The sequence below is a fragment of the Meles meles genome, chromosome 9 (assembly GCF_922984935.1).
Source record: "Meles meles chromosome 9, mMelMel3.1 paternal haplotype, whole genome shotgun sequence".
In the NCBI taxonomy this organism is placed as follows: Eukaryota; Metazoa; Chordata; class Mammalia; order Carnivora; family Mustelidae; genus Meles; species Meles meles.
The window spans coordinates 92,897,560-92,914,876 of record NC_060074.1 but is presented as its reverse complement, the minus strand read 5'-3'; positions in this window follow the sequence as shown (position 1 = coordinate 92,914,876).

Sequence of the window (17,317 nt, the reverse complement as noted above, 5' to 3'; positions counted from 1 at the left end):
AGAATAGAGAAAGTAGCTTTTACAAAAGACAATGAATGGTCACAAAGATAAAACCAGAAGAGTGACCTGTCCCAGAAGTTAGAAAAAACAATGCTTCAAGAGAAGAAATGGCTAACAGTGTCAAATGCTGAGCGGTCAAGTAGGAAGCTAGAAAATGAATTCAATATTTGAAAGAGGACCTGACAGGAGTCTGAAGTGGGGAAAGAAGTAGGTAGGACTGGAGTGAGAAAATGGATGCTCCAAGTACAAAACAGGATGTTCGGCAAAGACAGCAGGGAAGAAACTAGCTATGGGATAGGATTTAGGATCAGTTTCTTACTTTATTCTCTTTTATGCTAGGAGAAGTGTGTGTTTATTAAGGTAATGACAAGGAGTCAGAAAGTAGAAAACAGATGGGATTACTGAGGTTTTAGTCCGAATAGAAGAGAAATGGAATTAGATACCAGACAGGAAGATTGCTCCTAACATGTGCAAGGGAGAAATGATGGATGCAGAGTCAGACTTATACATTGTTTTGTTTTGGTCTGAAAGTTAATATTTTACGTCTCATTCCTTGTGAAGTCAACTATTCAGAATAAAGGCAGGTGATGGGTTTAGAGCAAGGGTCAGCAAACTTACTTCATAAAGGATTTAGATAGTAAATATTTTACCTATTCAATTATGCCATTGTAGCATAAAACTGCCATAGACAGTATGTAAAGAAACAGTGTGGGTGTGTCCCATTCGAAATATTTACAAAAGCAGGCATTCGGCTGGTTTTGACTATTGTGCCATAGTTCACTGAGTTCAAAATTTGGGAAGACCAGAGTAGTTTTGAAATAACAAATATGAAAATACATGGATGGCCCAGTTGAAATTGGAGACCATGACTTTACAGAGGATGAGTTAAGGGTAACAAATCTTTACATAATTGATAATATCAAAGACATAATTGGAAGACAGTGACTAAAGCTATTAATCACTTTTCTTCAAAAAAGATGAAATTTTGGAGCGCCTGGCTGATTCCATTGGTAGAGATGTGACTTGATCTCAGGGTTGTAAGTTCAAGCTACACTTTGAGTGTAAAGATTACTTTAAAATATTTTTTAAATGAATTTTGGAAATGAGAAAATATATAGCTCTCCAGGTAAAGTTCATCAACAGTTATCTAAACCCAGACACAATGGGTGACTTGTAAATTGGAAAGATAGTGTGAACATCCAAGAAGTAAGTATTTTAAAAGTCCTATTTCTCTGACGAGACTTTAGTGAAAGAAATTCTTACTCAAAAACTCTTAGCTGTGTAATAATTCACTTCTAATGTTCGCATTTAAATTACATAGAAGTAGTGTATTAACACAGTCCCTAAAGTGTAGGCAATGATGAATATTAACAAAAATTAATCTGAGCATAGGAAGTTGAGGCTTATAAAGACTGGCAATGAGTATTAAACTGTTAGAAGGAAGTCTAACTTATTGTAACATGCATAAATATAAATGTAAAACTTGACCACAACTCCCTCACCCCAACCTGGTGCGTTCCCAACCCTGCCTGCCCCTCCGCCTCTGCCTTCAGGATGACCTACGGAGACAGCTATTAGCTTCCCTGCAGAGGGGTCTTCTTGCCTTGCTGATGAACCTTGATTAGTTTAGAAGTATAAACTATATAAAATGTAAAAATATAAATGTTATAAATGTTAGAATGGTCATCTATTGTAAATATAAAGGAAACCAGACAGGAGGAAGACAGGGAACCGGAATTGGGAAATAAAAATACAAAATTCTTCCTCTTGCATAAATGGGAATTAAAAGTATTTTTTTACTGATTTTTAAACCTTGAGTTATAAACATTTAAGGACTTTTTAAAATTAAAAAGCTTAAACTGGGGCGCCTGGATGGCTCAGTGGGTTAAGCCTCTGCCTTCGGTTCAGGTCATGATCTCAGGGTCCTGGGATGGAGGCCTGCATCGGGCTCTCTGCTCAGCAGGGAGCCTGCTTCCTCCTCTCACTCTGCCTGCCTCTCTGCCTACTTGTGATCTCTGTCTGTCAAATAAATAAAATCTTTAAAAAAAAAAACAAAAAACCTTAAACTATCCACTGGTAGAATTTAAAATAGACTACATACATATCCTCCAAAACATTGTGTGTGTGTCACAGTGGGGGGAGAACCCAATTAGGACACCAAAGAAAGGAGAAGGCAAAGAAAATTACAAAGATCTAGCAGAAGTAGTATAACAATTGGAATAAGTTAAACACACCTACTATAAGAAAAGTTATTCAGCAATGATCTCATTCAGCAGGTTGTGCGAGCTCGAAATGTAATAATGAGAGAGAAATGCCCTATTCTGATAGAGTTTACTATAAAACCAATAATAAAAGCCTTGTGAAAGGGAAGTAAAGGATTTTGTGAAGCACATCTCACAGTCCACAATTGTTAGCCCGGCATAGAACAAGAGCATTTTTTATAAAGGGACAAGTGAGGCAGCCCAGGGGAAAATGGGGGTGGTGATTTTACTGAAATACAGTAGAGCTGAGGGCTAGTGCTTTTTGTTGTTGTGTAGTGTCTCTGTGTTTCTGTGTCTTTTCTTGAGGATAGACATCCAAGTGAGAGAATCACAGTAGGACTAAGTCGGGGAAACCCTTTTAAGTTCTAAATTGCCCAAATTGACTAGACCAAGGAAAAAAAGTGGAAACAATAATCAAAGAATTACCTCCACAAAAGGCTTGGAATTAGGTTGACTTTATATGGAAATGATTTCAAACTTTCTAGGAACTGATCATTCCCATGATACATGAATTGAAGTAAATGCTGAAAAGTATTTTCTTTTAAGCTACTATAAACCAGGTAACCTTAGGAAATTGCAGAAAGTAAAGGAAATCATACGTGTAAGACTGATGCAGTGTCCAGTGGTAGCGGTAGCCTAGTAAATATTCTCACCAACTGTAATTGTGGATTTGTTCATTTCTCCTTTGAGTCCTGGCAGTGTTTGAATTTGAAACTCTTTTTATTAGATATACACATAGTTAGGATTTTTACATTTTTCTAATGACTTGATCTTTAATCATGATAAAACAGCCCTCTTTATCTCTCAGAATGCTGTTGAAGTCTAAAGTTCACACATTAGCATGATGCATATAATGGCACTCTTTCAATTGCAACCTATTTGTGTTTTTATATCTGAAGTGAGTCTTTTGTAGACAATGTATAGTTGTGTCTTATTTTTTTTATCCAGTCTAATACGTTCTGCTTTTTAACTGGTGTGTGTAAACTATAAAATACATTTTATAAATTACATTATATAATTACTGATGTGTTAGAATTTATGTGTTGTCTTAATACTGCTTTTCTTTATTTCCTTTGTCTTTTGTTCCTTTGTTGCTCCTTTCCTGCTTTTTGTATTTTTTTTAAAGATTTTATTTATTTATTTGACAGACAGAGATCACAAGTAGGCAGAGAGTCAGGCAGAGAGAGAGAGAGAGGAAGAGAAGCAGGCTTTCCACCGAGTGGAGAGTCCGATGCGGGGCTCGATCCCAGGATTTTGAGATCATGACCTGAGCTGAAGGCAGAGGCTTTAACTCACTGAGCCACCCAGGAGCCCCCTGCTTTTTTGTTGGGTTTTTTTTAAAGTTTTTAATATTGTATTTCTTCTTTTTATTACATATTCTATGTTATTTCTTCTTTTTACTTTTTAATCTATACTTTTTTGCATTTTTGGTCATTGTTCTGGACTTTACAATATGTATCCTTATCACAGTCTACTTGCAGTGTTGCATCATTTCATGTAAAGTATAAAACATGCACAACTGTTTCATTTATTACTATCTTTTGCACTACTCTTGTCATATGCTTTACTTCAACATATATTATAAACCCTAAAATATCATGTTAAATAATGTTATAGTTATTGTTCTAAATATCATGTTATAGTTATTGTTATCATGTTATAGTTGTTCTATCATGTTATAGTTATTGTTCTAAATACAATATCATGTTATGGTTATTGTTCTAAACAGTGAATAGCACTTTTAAAGAAATTAGAGGAAAATTAATGAAAAATATTTTCTCTTTACCCATATTTACTATTTCAATGCTCTTATTCCCATAAATCTGACTTTCCATCTATTGAATTTATTTAGAGAGCTCCGGAGACTGTTTTGATAAGTTAGTGATTGATAATCTGAAAAGTAAACAAATGTACAAACAAAAACATCAGCTCCTGGAACCAAAATAGTCCTACAGAGAGGGAATGAAATCAGCATACTATGTGCCCCATCTGAGAACGATGTTTTTGTACCAGCATCATGTTGTATACACTGAATAGTATCATAACCACAAATTGTGATTTTATGCTCTGATCTTTCTTAGTGGGAAATTAATAATATATGAAAATAAAAAGTACAAAATTAGGTTAAGAATTTAATAGTCATAGCAGCAAACTTGGAGTTTGGAAAGAGGAAAGTAAGTTCCCCAGGGAAGATTGGACAGTTGGCAGAGTTTGCCTCTGGGAAGCAGGAGTGGCAGTAGGGGAGGGACTGCTCTTTCTCCTAACAGGTTTAATTTTACCGTTTGACTTTTTATGCTATATACGTGTACTAATCTGATAACTAAAACAATTGTGAAGCCAATGGGACTATTTCAGTGAGAGAAAAAACACAAGTATAGAAGAAACAGACAAATGGACCAGGTAAGATTTCTGACTACACACATTGGTATGATAATCCAAAAAGTAAATGGCCTTAAATACAAGAAAAGATAGTTCTTCTGGTCTATTGAACAAGAGGAAAGGATGATAGGATCAGAGCAAATGATGGTAGCTCTCTGTGTCTGGTGGTAGGAAACTGAAGTGTGTCCTGATTCTATTTTCTCTATGACCGCAGCATGAGAGTAAAATGTAAGCAAAGTGCTACTGCTTTTCCCTGAGACCCAGCTGTGGTGACAATGAGAGGATTTTTTTAATCATTTAAAAATTTTTCATTCATTTTCTTTGGATTATTTTTGTTATCATGTTCATCCTCATAGCCTGATACATTACTACTTAATTTATTTTGTATGCTTCCTTTCATAATTTCTTTTTTCCTTCCACTTAGTCTCAGGTTTACTCCCCTCAAGTGACTTCAGTCTTTTTTTTTTTTTTTTGAAAGTGGTTTCTTTTTTTTTTTTTTTAAGATTTTATTTATTTATTTGACAGATAAAGATCACAAGTAGGGAGAGAGGTAGGCAGAGAGAGAGAGGAGGAAGCAGGCTCCCCGCCAAGCAGAAAGCCCGATGCGGGGCTTGATCCCAGGACCCTGGGATCATGACCTGAGCGAAAGGCAGAGGCTTTAACCCACTGAGCCACCCAGGCGCCCCAAGTGACTTCAGTCTTGAAGATGTGTTCTTTTCTGTTCTCTGAATAACCAAAGTAAGGTTTGTTTACAGATACCTGAGGGCTGTTAGCATCTGCAGAAAAATTACAACTGTCTACGTCATCCCTATAATTTTTGAACTCCTGTGCTTTGGATAGATATCGTCAAAATGTTAAACAAGTTTGAAATCGAATGGGAATACAAAACAAAGTCTACTGTGCATAACTTTCTGTCTTGTAGAGCTTGTGGGTGTGCTCTGGGCCTAAGAAAGGATTTGGTATGCCTGACGATAGTGACGAGAGAAAGCTGCATAGAAGGATGCTCGGTCTAAGTCTGACGGTTAGAACTTGGGTCCACCAACCACCAATGTTTCCTGCTCTCAGCCCACATAGATGTTATTAAGCAGCTGGGAGTTGGTATCACTGCAATTGAATCCTCTATTGCTTACCAGCTGTGTGTTTTTGGGCAAGTTACTGAAACTCTGAGTTCATTGCCCCATTTCTTAAAATGTTGATAATAACTTTATTACCTTATAGGAATGTTGTGACAATTGAACGACAGAGTAGATATGAATGCACCCGTTACACCTGACATGCATACAAGCATATACTTGGCTACAGGAGGCAGTAGCTCCTGTATAAATGTGGGTTTATCATGAAACTAATAAAGCTTTAGCTTCAAAGCTCCCTTACTTGCACAGATGAGCTCCTTCCAGGGCTCTGGGAGAAAATTTGGTAATGTGATTGCATATTCGAGTGTTTTCATAAAAACTGCAGAATGTTTTAACTGGAATTGTAAGACCATTGCCTTTCACTTCAACTTTCTGTCACTCTTCCCCTTGTTCTTGGGAGGTATTGGAGTGGCCACAGGAATTTTGAGGCTCCTACCAAGGAAAGATGAGTTAGGAATACATTTAGTTTGAGTTTTGTGGGCTGTATGTATGTGGGTTACAAATGTTCACATACAGTTAAGCTACTGCTAGCTGTTCTGGTAGGAATGGCTTCTAGGAATAATCCTACTTCCCGCCATGCCACTTCCCTAAAACCTGTAAAAACAAGCAAACCATACAGGATCATATGTTGTATCTGATATAAACCTGTCCTATTACACCCGACCGACATTGAGTAATGGATAATGAAGGAGAAACAATGTTTGAAAAGTATGGAGCCAAATGGCTTGTGGGAAAGTCTTCTATCAAATGTGTAAGTTTTCCAGAGGTGAATTTAGTTCTCATTAATACCTAGAAAAAAACAGAAGTTGCGTTAAGAATATACTCAATAATTCACCATATATAATTATCAATGCATAATCATTTTTTCTCTCTTGATGGAATTTGTGTGAAATTTATCCCAATATCTATATTTACAGCACAAAACCCGTAGCGGTATTGAAGATGTGGTACACCTGGGTGCAAAGTCATGTTTTATGCATCCCAACATACTGCATCTCATTACCAATAGCAAGTTGTAAGGCGGACTTAAAAAAAAAAAAAAAAAAACTAGCAGTACTATAACGAATTTCATCATCCATGTTTCAGGCTGAGTTATATTTCTGTTACCTCTTTAGAGACAATATACCACAAAATTTCCAATATGAAGAAGTATTCAAAGGTTATGCAATCTAAGAAAAAGAAGTATAGCATATGTCAGGCAATTAGTAAAAATATGGTGTTTATATTGATTTTGTGATGTCTATCAGCTTTGATAAGTTTGTAGTTTATTGTAATTTTGTTCCCCATTCAAATTAAATATTCACTTTTCTAACAAATTTTGTATTAATATTTTAGTTTTTTTCTCTTAAAGAGCCTCCTCCCCAAATTGTATAAATCTCAAACCTCATGAAACTTGACACTGTCTATACAGTGACATAATGCAGGATAGAACAGTTTTTCCAGAAAGGGACATTAGTTCACTCCTAACACTGCTGAGAGCTTCCAGTTAAGCACTAAACTTAAATGAATCATACCACAGACTGGGCTTCTCTCAGAAATTGACTTCTTTTCTTTTAGTACCTAACTACAGTCTCTTAATTCTCCATAATGGATCAGCTGCATCCTAGAGCAGATGCTGGCCAAAGTCTTTGGGCATCCTTGCACGTAATGACTTTCTCTTTCAAATTAACATGAGACCTCTCAAGTCTTGTTTCCTCCCAACAAAATGGGGCAGCCAGGACATGGGATCTAGAGATAGCAAAGGAAAATCTGTGATGTTGTTTTTGTTACTGTTCTAAGTAAAGAATTTCTTAATTTCTCTCTTCCCACCCCGTTTTTTTAAAATGAAGGATAAATCTAGGAAGTTGTCTTTATGTCTTACAAATCCAAAACGGGGCTTGAATTGTTTCTGAGATAAAAGCAGGTGCCCTTTGTTGTGGGGATTAGAAATAAAATATTAATACTGTGGATCTAAATTTAAGTTTCATCTTTATCAAAGTTGAAACCATCAGTCTTTTTGATAAGATCTATGCCCTGGTTTCTCAACTCCCAAAACAAGCTTGTTGAACCAACTTCCTGAGCTAGAAACCATGGGAAAGAAAAGACAGCAGAGCAAACATGAAGCTGAAGCATTTTGTTAATCTGTAAAGTAAACGATGCTCACATGGTCTGTCTTCCTTCTGCCTGGATCAGACATCTGCTTGTTTGTCTTTTCCAATCAGGCAGTGTTTCATTCCTTCCCTTCCTCTCCGAAATGTTTCTTTATTTTCAGGTTTGTAGAAAGGGCTTTACATAATGGCTATATTTATTCCTTTTGTAGCTCTTGGAATAAAATGTATCTCTGTAGCTCATCTACATTTAAGTTTAGTGATTTCCTGTCTTCTTGGTCAATGTTTGTATCTCTTAGGGTATTGAGTATGTTTTGTGAAAAAGATGCTGAGAACCTCTTTCCAAAATTGTCTCAGATTAAGTGACCTTCTACTTAGAGTCTTAGGGCCTATATTTTTTAGCTGATGCTTTCCTCCTTTTCCCCTCCATTTCCCTATTCTTTGTTCCTTTCCTTGGCCACTTTATCATTCAAGGAAGGGTGGGGAGAGCGAGAAGTTATTTGCTGATTCCCATACTCTCTCCTGGGACTTGAAGGTGACTTGGTGTACCCTGATAAGATGACAGCTGATGACATCAGGGAAGAGAGCAGTTTCCTCCTAGAGACATTTTGGATCTGAGACTGGGTTGCAACCATTGATGAAATCAGAACATCACATAAGGAAAGGACACTCTGAGCCACAGATAGAAGAAACTGATTGTGCGTTTAGGACAGTGCTTCTTAGAATTGTGAAATGAGGTTTTATCTTTCTGCTTCTGGGAGAGCTGCAGCCCCAATCCTGCTTATGATATCATTTTGAGAAAATATTCACTCAGGGTACATAAAAAACTTTAAAAACTTTGGATTAGAGCTTATGTCTCTCCAGCCCTCTGAACTCAAGGTCCAACCTGCATTTTTATTTATGTTTAATCCACATTCTTCACTTAGTCCCCAGTGTTCCTCTTAATAATTTGTCTCTTACATCTTCGGTCCTTATTCCAACCACAAGGGAAACATCTTCAAAGATCCAAGCGGCAACAAAAATGTGGTGTATATTGTGACTCTTTGATTAGTGTATCCTCACAGACCTTCAGTACTTCTTATGGGACTATCTGAAATCAAGGCTTAATTTCTCTATGTACCACTACCCTTAACATCTTCCATTTCCACTGGGTAGGGATGGGCACCAGCTATTTAACAACAACATTTTTGTACTACACCTTTTATAATTAAACTTAATAGTACAGAAAAAATATTTAAGTATGCACAAATTAAGAAGAAAAGAACAAGAGAAAACAGGACAACTATTAAATGTCAATATTTGAGATTCTTGTTAGCCAAGGCAAAAAGAAAAACTGATAAATTAACATTATCCCATAAAAGGAAATGTACCAATTCCTCAGATGATACCTTTTTAAATGTTGATTTGTTAATGGAATTGATTATATGACAACATCTCAATAATATCAGCATCTCCTCTGTTCAAGACTCTCACATACATTCAAAATCTGTAAAATGGCAACAGGAATAGTAACTATTAGAAATCACCATTTTTATAGGTCAGAATACTTACATATTGCCAATTTCATATGGAATAACCTCACATCTCATTAGCTTAAGATTAGTAATATGGGGAAAATTTATTCCTATCCTTATATCCATTCAAACCCATTGCTCCTTTTAGTGGTAATTTTATCTTCATCCAGAATATCTTTACATCAATAAGCAAAAAAACAAAAAAAAATTAAAACCAACATATTCTTTATTTTTCCTTTTCTTTGCAAAAAAAAAAAAGTAGACCATGCGCAGTTATATGCTTTGCTTAAAAAAAAAAAAAATCATGATTTTTTATCAGTAGCTTCTTGTCCTCCTCACCTCTTCTCTTTTTAAAAACAAGTATATAAATATTCCATTATAAGAATGTAATATGACTCATTTTGTCACCCCCCCAATTAATGGATTTTTCAGGTTGGTGGTATTTTTAAGATGACTATTGATATCACCCGGCAAATCTTTGCTATTACAAACCATGTTGTAGTAAATAACACTGTCGTTACATCCTATGTGTGCAGATGGGGGATTAAGATACAGTCTCAGAAATGGAGTTGGTGGGTCCAATGTTCAAAATATTTGCACTTTGGATAAACACCATCATATTGTTTCTATAGGGGTAGTTTATGTTCCCATCAAGCAATGAATAAAAAAAACTTTTCCCTGAAGCTCTGCTAACATAATATGTCATTAAATGGTTAGAATTTCTGTCCATATGATAGGAGGAAAGTAACATTTGTTTGGTTTTAATTTATATTTCCATTACTATGAATAAAGCTTAGGGGGGTGTGTGTGTGTGTTTGTGTGTGTACGTGTGTCTCATTCAAGGAATTCTCCCCATCCCCTGCCTGGAAAGAAGCTATTCATCACCTTTCTCCTTTACTGTTAAGTTATGAGTCATTGTTTTCATTTTCTAGAAGCTCTTTATTCTTTATTAAGAAGATTGGCACTATACTTCTAATACAAACTGTAAATACTTTTTTCAGTTAGTAATATTTTGACTTTGCTTTTGGTCTTGTTTTTTAGTTGAGTAGAAGTTTTTATTTTTATAGAAGTGAGTGTGTCTATTTATCTTTTCTTTAATAGCTTCTAGATTTTGAATCCTAGAAAGGCTCCAAGTTTGTAAAGGAATTTGCTCAAGAAGACTTGAAAACTTTTTTTAGACAATTATTTGATTGATGTGGAATTAATCACATTATAAAATGGAAGATTGGAAATAACGTTACTTATTAGATGGCTATTAAGCTCTTCTGACATTATTTACTGAAAAGTCCATCTTATCCCCTGTCATTTCAAATGCACTTGTATATAGGTCTATCTCTGGATCTTTTTTTGTTCTATATTTACCTTGCTACATTGTCTATTCTTGCACCTATACCACACTGGTTTCATTATGCAAAATTTATTATCTGTTTTAACATCTGATAGTTTTACTTCCTTTTCAGTGTTCTTCTTTTTCAGAATTGTCCTGTTTTTTTGTTTGTTTGTTTTTCCATACAGGCTTCAGAATAACATTTTTTTTTTAGTTCTTAAAAGCGTCCTGTTGATACTTTTGAGATTACAGTACACTTTAAAATTAATTTAAGGAGAACCAACATCTTGTTATGTTTTCCCCTGCAAAGCTATACATTTTCGTTGTTGCAATTAGAAGTGGGATTTTTTTTCTATCACACTTTGTAACTTGTTTCCGTTATATATGAAATCTATTGATTTGTGAATACTAATTTTCTACTCTACTACCTTATTGAATTCTCTTGTTGCTTCTAGTAGTTTTCAAGTTAATTTTATTTTCCAAGTATATAATCATATCACCTGCAAATAGTGACAGTTTTATGTCCTCCTTCCCATTTTATATAAGCAATATATGAGTACATTATTCATTGTATAAAAAAATCAAGCAATACAGAAATATTTTGAATCACAAATAAGAATCCTTTTTAAGTTCACCAACCAATCATTTTTTTCAAATGCACTCCAGTTCATCTAAAGTTTTCCCTACATATTTTCATAGGTTTCTATGTAAAACTATGCACCGTTTTGTTTTTTATTTTCATATTTATAATGTACTTTATATACTATTTTACATAGTTGTCTTTAAGAATTTTTTAAAATAATCACAGATGTAGAAATTTGCAGGTGCAAAACAAAGACTTGATTTCCTGAATCATTTGAGAGGAAGTTACTGACCTGATAATCCATAATCCTGAATACTTTAGTGCAAATCCATAATCCTGAATACTTTAGTGCAAACTTCCTACATTCAAGGATGTTATCCAAGAAAATCATCAAAGTCAGATAATCAACATCAGTACATTAAAACCATCTAGTCTGATGGGGTGCCTGGGTGGCTCAGTGGGTTAAAGAGTCTACCTTCTGCTCAGGTCATGATCCCAGTGTCCTGGGATCCAGCTGCACATCAAGCCCCACATCAGGCTCTCTGCTCAGCAGGGAGCTTGCTTCCCTTCCTCTCTGTCTGCCTCTCTGCCTACTTGTGATCTCTGTCTGTAAAATAAATAAATAAATTTAAAAAAAAAATCTAGTCTGAGACTCTATGGACATTTCAGTTGTCTCAGCAATGTTCTTTACGACAAAAGAATCCAACTCAGCCTCACTTGTTACATTTAGTTGTAATGTCTTTAGTCTCCTTCAGTTTTTTCTTGACTTTCATGATCTTGACTCCTATGAAGATTACTGGCCAATCATTTGTTAGAATGTCCTTCAATTTGGGTTAGTTTGATTTTTTTCTCCTGATTAAATTCAGGTTACACACAGGAATACACTAGCAGGAATATCACAGAAGTAAATCTGTGTTCTTCTCTTTGTGTCTTATCTGGTGATAGGTCACTCTCCTTTGTCCCATTACTGATCATATTCATTTTAATCATTTAATTAAGATGCTCCCTTCCAGGCTTTTCCACTGTGATGTTAGTCTTTTATATTTTGAAATTAGTTAAGTCTTTTGTGACGAGTTACTTTGAAACCAAGTACATATCCCACTCCATGTTTTTTTTTTTTACTTCTTTATGTGTTTATTTATATCCATATGAACATGCATACTTTTTCCAATGGATTATAACCCATTACTATCATTATTTCTTTTGATGGTCAAATTGTCCCTGATCTAGCTAGGGTAACTTCTGTGGTTTTTTTGGCCGTGTCTCCTGATATTCTTTAAGCATTTTCTTGCTTCCTAATACAGCAAGATATTTCAGACTTATATTTTGCCTCAACCCTAGAATCAGCCATTTCTTCAAGTAACCCCAGTTCCTTTAGTGGAGAATGGTATTTGGATCTAGGCACTTTGTATGCTTATTGCTAAAAGAATATCTGTTCCCAGATCCTTTTCATGGACAGAGCTAGAGGATATATGTATATGTATATGTACATGTATATGTATATGTATATACATTTATATACTGATATCTTTATACTTATTTTACACCCATCTCTATATTGAAAACCACAGGTTGACATTAATACTTCCAAATCCAATACCAAACCACAAGATTCCTTTAAATGTTCTCTCTTTTGTAGCTATATACTTCTTCTTTGCCAGTGATAAAACTTTCTTACATTATCCTTAATAGGTTTAGTTGTTTTGTCAGTTATCGAGAGTGCATTCAACCTCTTATCTGTACCACCACCCCACCCCACAAGCTTACACAGGTATCCTTTTCACCCTGTTCAGTCTCTTACTTCCCACTCTGAGACACTGCAGCTTCTCCTTTCATTGGTGTGGTCACCAAACTTGTTCTACCCGCATAATGACTGTAGAATTGAGGTTGTTCAGGAAGGAGTAGGGGCATAGGAAGTATAGTTAGATATCTTTAAAAAATCGTTTTGTTGTAAAATAGCCCAAACATCAACTTTGAAATTAAAACCTGTCTGTATTTTAATTTGCTTTGTGCTTTACTTAATGCATGCATTGGAAATCGTTCAGTGTGAATATACATGTAACTACCTCATTCTTTTTAAATTTCCTTGATTAATTCTATAATATGGTTATACTATAGTTTGTCAATAGAAGGATAACAAAATATACATTTGGTTTCTTGAATTTTTAAATTTATAAACAATAGATATCTTGTACATATTCCTTCTTTGTGTGTATTTCCATTTTTTTTAAGATTTTATTTATTTATTTCACACACACACAGAAAGAGAGAGAGAGGCAGGCAAAGGGAGAAAGAGAAGAAGGCTCCCCGCTGAGCAGAGAGCCCAACATGGGGCAAGATCCCAGGACAGTGGGATCATGACCTGAGCGGAAGGCAGATGCCCTACTGATCTACCCAGGAGCCCCGTAGTGTATATTTCCATGGACAAAATACAAAGTGGGATTTCTGGACTGAAGGATATTACTGGTATTTTATTTTAGTCACCATTTTTGCTAAATTTTTTTTGAACAGTCTATGTTTTTCTTACTTATTTAAAAGAAATTCTGCTTATTAAGACTATTAAAATTGTTTCATAAGTTGCAACTCTCTATTTTTGGTCTGTAATTTGTTTTTTCATTCTTTTATGGTGACTTTAAGCCATATATATATATATATGACATATATATATTTCTATGTAATATAGATATATATATAGAGATATATGAGGATTTAAGAGGATTAATCTATCCATCTTTTTCTGTAGCTCATTGATTTTTTAATTTTCTTTAGAAATTTCTTCTAGTTTTTTTTTTAAAGCTTTTCTTTTCCTCTGATATTTTTAACTGGGATATAACTTATATAAAACAAAATGCATGGATCTTAGGTGTACAGTTTAATAAGCTTTTCTTATTGTCAACCTACCCCAATCATATTGAACATTTCCATTACCTCAGAAAATTTCCTTATGCCCCTCTGCAGCCAATCCTCTTGCTCCAGAGGCAACACCACTGATTTCTATCACCATAGATTTGCCAGCTCTTGGCCTTCATATTAATGAACTTATACAGCATGTACTCTTTTATGTCTGGCTTCTTTCACTCGACATAATGCTCTGGAGATTTATTAATATGTTGTATATATCAGTAGTTTTTTTAAAAATTTCTAAGCTGTAGTCTATTATATGTTTATGTAACAATTTGTTTATTAATTCTTCGGTTGATGCACATTTGAATTGTTTCCATTTAAGAAACATTATGAATGACACTACTGTGAACATTGCTTTACAAGTTTTTGTTTTGTAAGTCTGGGATATTTTCGTTTCTTTGGGATAAATACCAGTGAGTGAAATTAATGGATTATAGGATGTGTGTATGTTTAACTTTATAAGACACTAGTTCACAGTTTTCCAAAGTGGTTGTACTTTTTTACGTCCCTAGAGTAAAGTATGAGAGTTATGGTTATTCCACATTTTTGCCCACATTTTTAAATTATTGCTATTCCATTGTGTGTGAAGTGATATCTTTGTGATTTAATTGTTAAATGAATGACCTTGAACCATAACTGTTGTTGGTCATCCATATATCGTCTTTTGTGAAGTGTTCAAGAGTTTTGCCCACTTTAAGATTTTTTTTTTAAGATTTTATTTATTTATTTGACAGACAGAGATCACAAGTAGGCGAGAGAGAGGAGGAAGCAGGCTCCCTGCAGAGCAGAGAGCCTGACGTGGGGCTCCATCCAGGACCCTGGGATCATGACCTGAGCCGAACGAAGGCAGAGGCTTAACCCACTGAGCCACCCAGACACCTCTAAGATGTTTTTATCATTTATTTTATTTTATTTATTTCGAATACAATTTAATTACTATATTATTTACTTATCATTAATTTTATTATTGATTTATTGTTCTTTGTGTATTCCAGATACAAATCCTTTGTCAAATATATCTGTTTTTTTCATCCTAGTTTGTAGTTTGTTTCTTCATTTTCTTTTGAAAGTATTTTTTTTAAGATTTTATTTATTTATTTGACAGAGAGAAAGAGAGCACAAAAAAGGGGAGCAGCAGGCAGAGGGAGAGACAGAAGCTGGATCCTTGCCGAGCAGGGAGCCCCATGTGGGGCTGGATCCCAGGACCCCGGGATCATGACCAGAGCCCAAGGCAGACATTTATCAAACTGAGCCAACTAGGTGCCCCTCTTATAAAGGTTGTTTGTTTGTTTGTTTGTGTTATTTTTTAATCGATTATATGACAGAGAGAGTACAAGTAGGGGAGCTGCAAAGGGAGGAGAAGCAGGCTTCCCCCACTGACAAGGAGCTTGATTCCCGGACCCTGGTATCATGACCTGAACCTAAGGCAGATGCTTAACTACCATAGGCACCTGGTTTCTTCATCTTCTTTTCTTTTTTTTTTTTTTAACTTTTTTTTCCTAATTTTTAATTTATTTCTTTTTTTTTAATAAACATATAATATATTTTTATCCCCAGGGGTACAGGTCTGTGAATCACAAAGTTTACACACTTCACAGCACTCACCATAGCACATACCCTCCCCAATGTCCATAACCCCCTCCCCCTCTCCCAACCCCACCTCCCCCCAACAACCCTCAGTTTATTTTGTGAGATTAAGAGTCACTTATGGTTTGTCTCCCTCCCAATCCCATCTTGCTTCATTCATTCTTCTCCCTCCCCCTACCCACCCATGTTGCATCTCCACTTCCTCATATCAGGGAGATCATATGGTAGTTGTCTTTTTCCTATTGACTTATTTCACTAAGCATGATACCCTCTAGTTCCACCCACGTCATCGCAAATGGCAAGATTTCATTTCTTTTGATGGTTGCATAGTATTCCATTTAGTATATATACCACTTCTTCTTTATCCATTTATCTGTTGATGGACATCTAGGTTCTTTCCATAGTTTGGCTACTGTAGACATTGCTGCTATAAACATTCGGGTGCATGTGCCCCTTCGGATCACTACGTTTGTATCTTTAGGGTAAATATCCAGTAGTGCAATTGCTGGGTCATAAAGTAGTTCAATTTTCAACATTTTGAGGAACCTCCTTGCCATTTTCCAGAGTGGTTGCACCAGCTTGCATTCCCACCAACAGTGTAGGAGGGTTCCCCTTCTATGCATCCTCGCCAGCATCTGTCATTTCCTGACTTGTTAATTTTAGCCATTCTTGACTGGTGTGAGGTGGTATCTCATTGTGGTTTTGATTTGTATTTCCCTGATGCCGAGTGACGTGGAGCACTTTTTCTTGTGTCTGTTGGCCATCTGGATGTCTTCTTTGCAGAAGTGTCTGTTCATGTCCTCTGCCCATTTCTTGATTGGATTATTTGTCCTTTGGGTATTGAGTTTGCTAAATTCCTTGTAGATTTTGGACACTAACCCTTTATCTGATATGTCATTTGCAAATATCTTCTCCCATTCTGTCAGTTGTCTTTTGGTTTTGTTAACTGTTTCCTTTGCTGTGCAAAAGATTTTGATCTTGATGAAATCCCAATAGTTCATTTTTGTCCTTGCTTCGCTTGCCTTTGGTGATGTTCCTAGGAAGATGTTGTTGCGGCTGAGGTCGAAGATGTTGCTGCCTGTGTTTTCCTCAAGGATTTTGATGGGTTCCTTTTTCACATTGAGGTCCTTCATCCATTTTGAGTCTATTTTCGTGTGTGGTGTAAAGAAGTGGTCCAATTTCATTTTTCTGCATGTGGCTGTCCAATTTTCCCAGCACCATTTATTGAAGAGGCTGTCTTTTTTCAATTGGATATTCTTTCCTGCTTTGTCGAAGATGAGTTGACCATAGATTTGAGGGTCTATTTCTGGGCTCTCTATTCTGTTCCATTGATCTATGTGTCTGTTTTTGTGCCGGTACCATGCTATCTTGATGATGACAGCTTTGAATTCGAGCTTGAAGTCCGGAATTGTGATGCCACCCACTTTGGCTTTCTTTTTCAATATTCCTTTGGCTATCTGAGGTCTTTTCTGGTTCCATATAAATTTTAGGATTATTTGTTCCATTTCTTTGAAAAAAATGGATGGTATTTTGATAGGGATT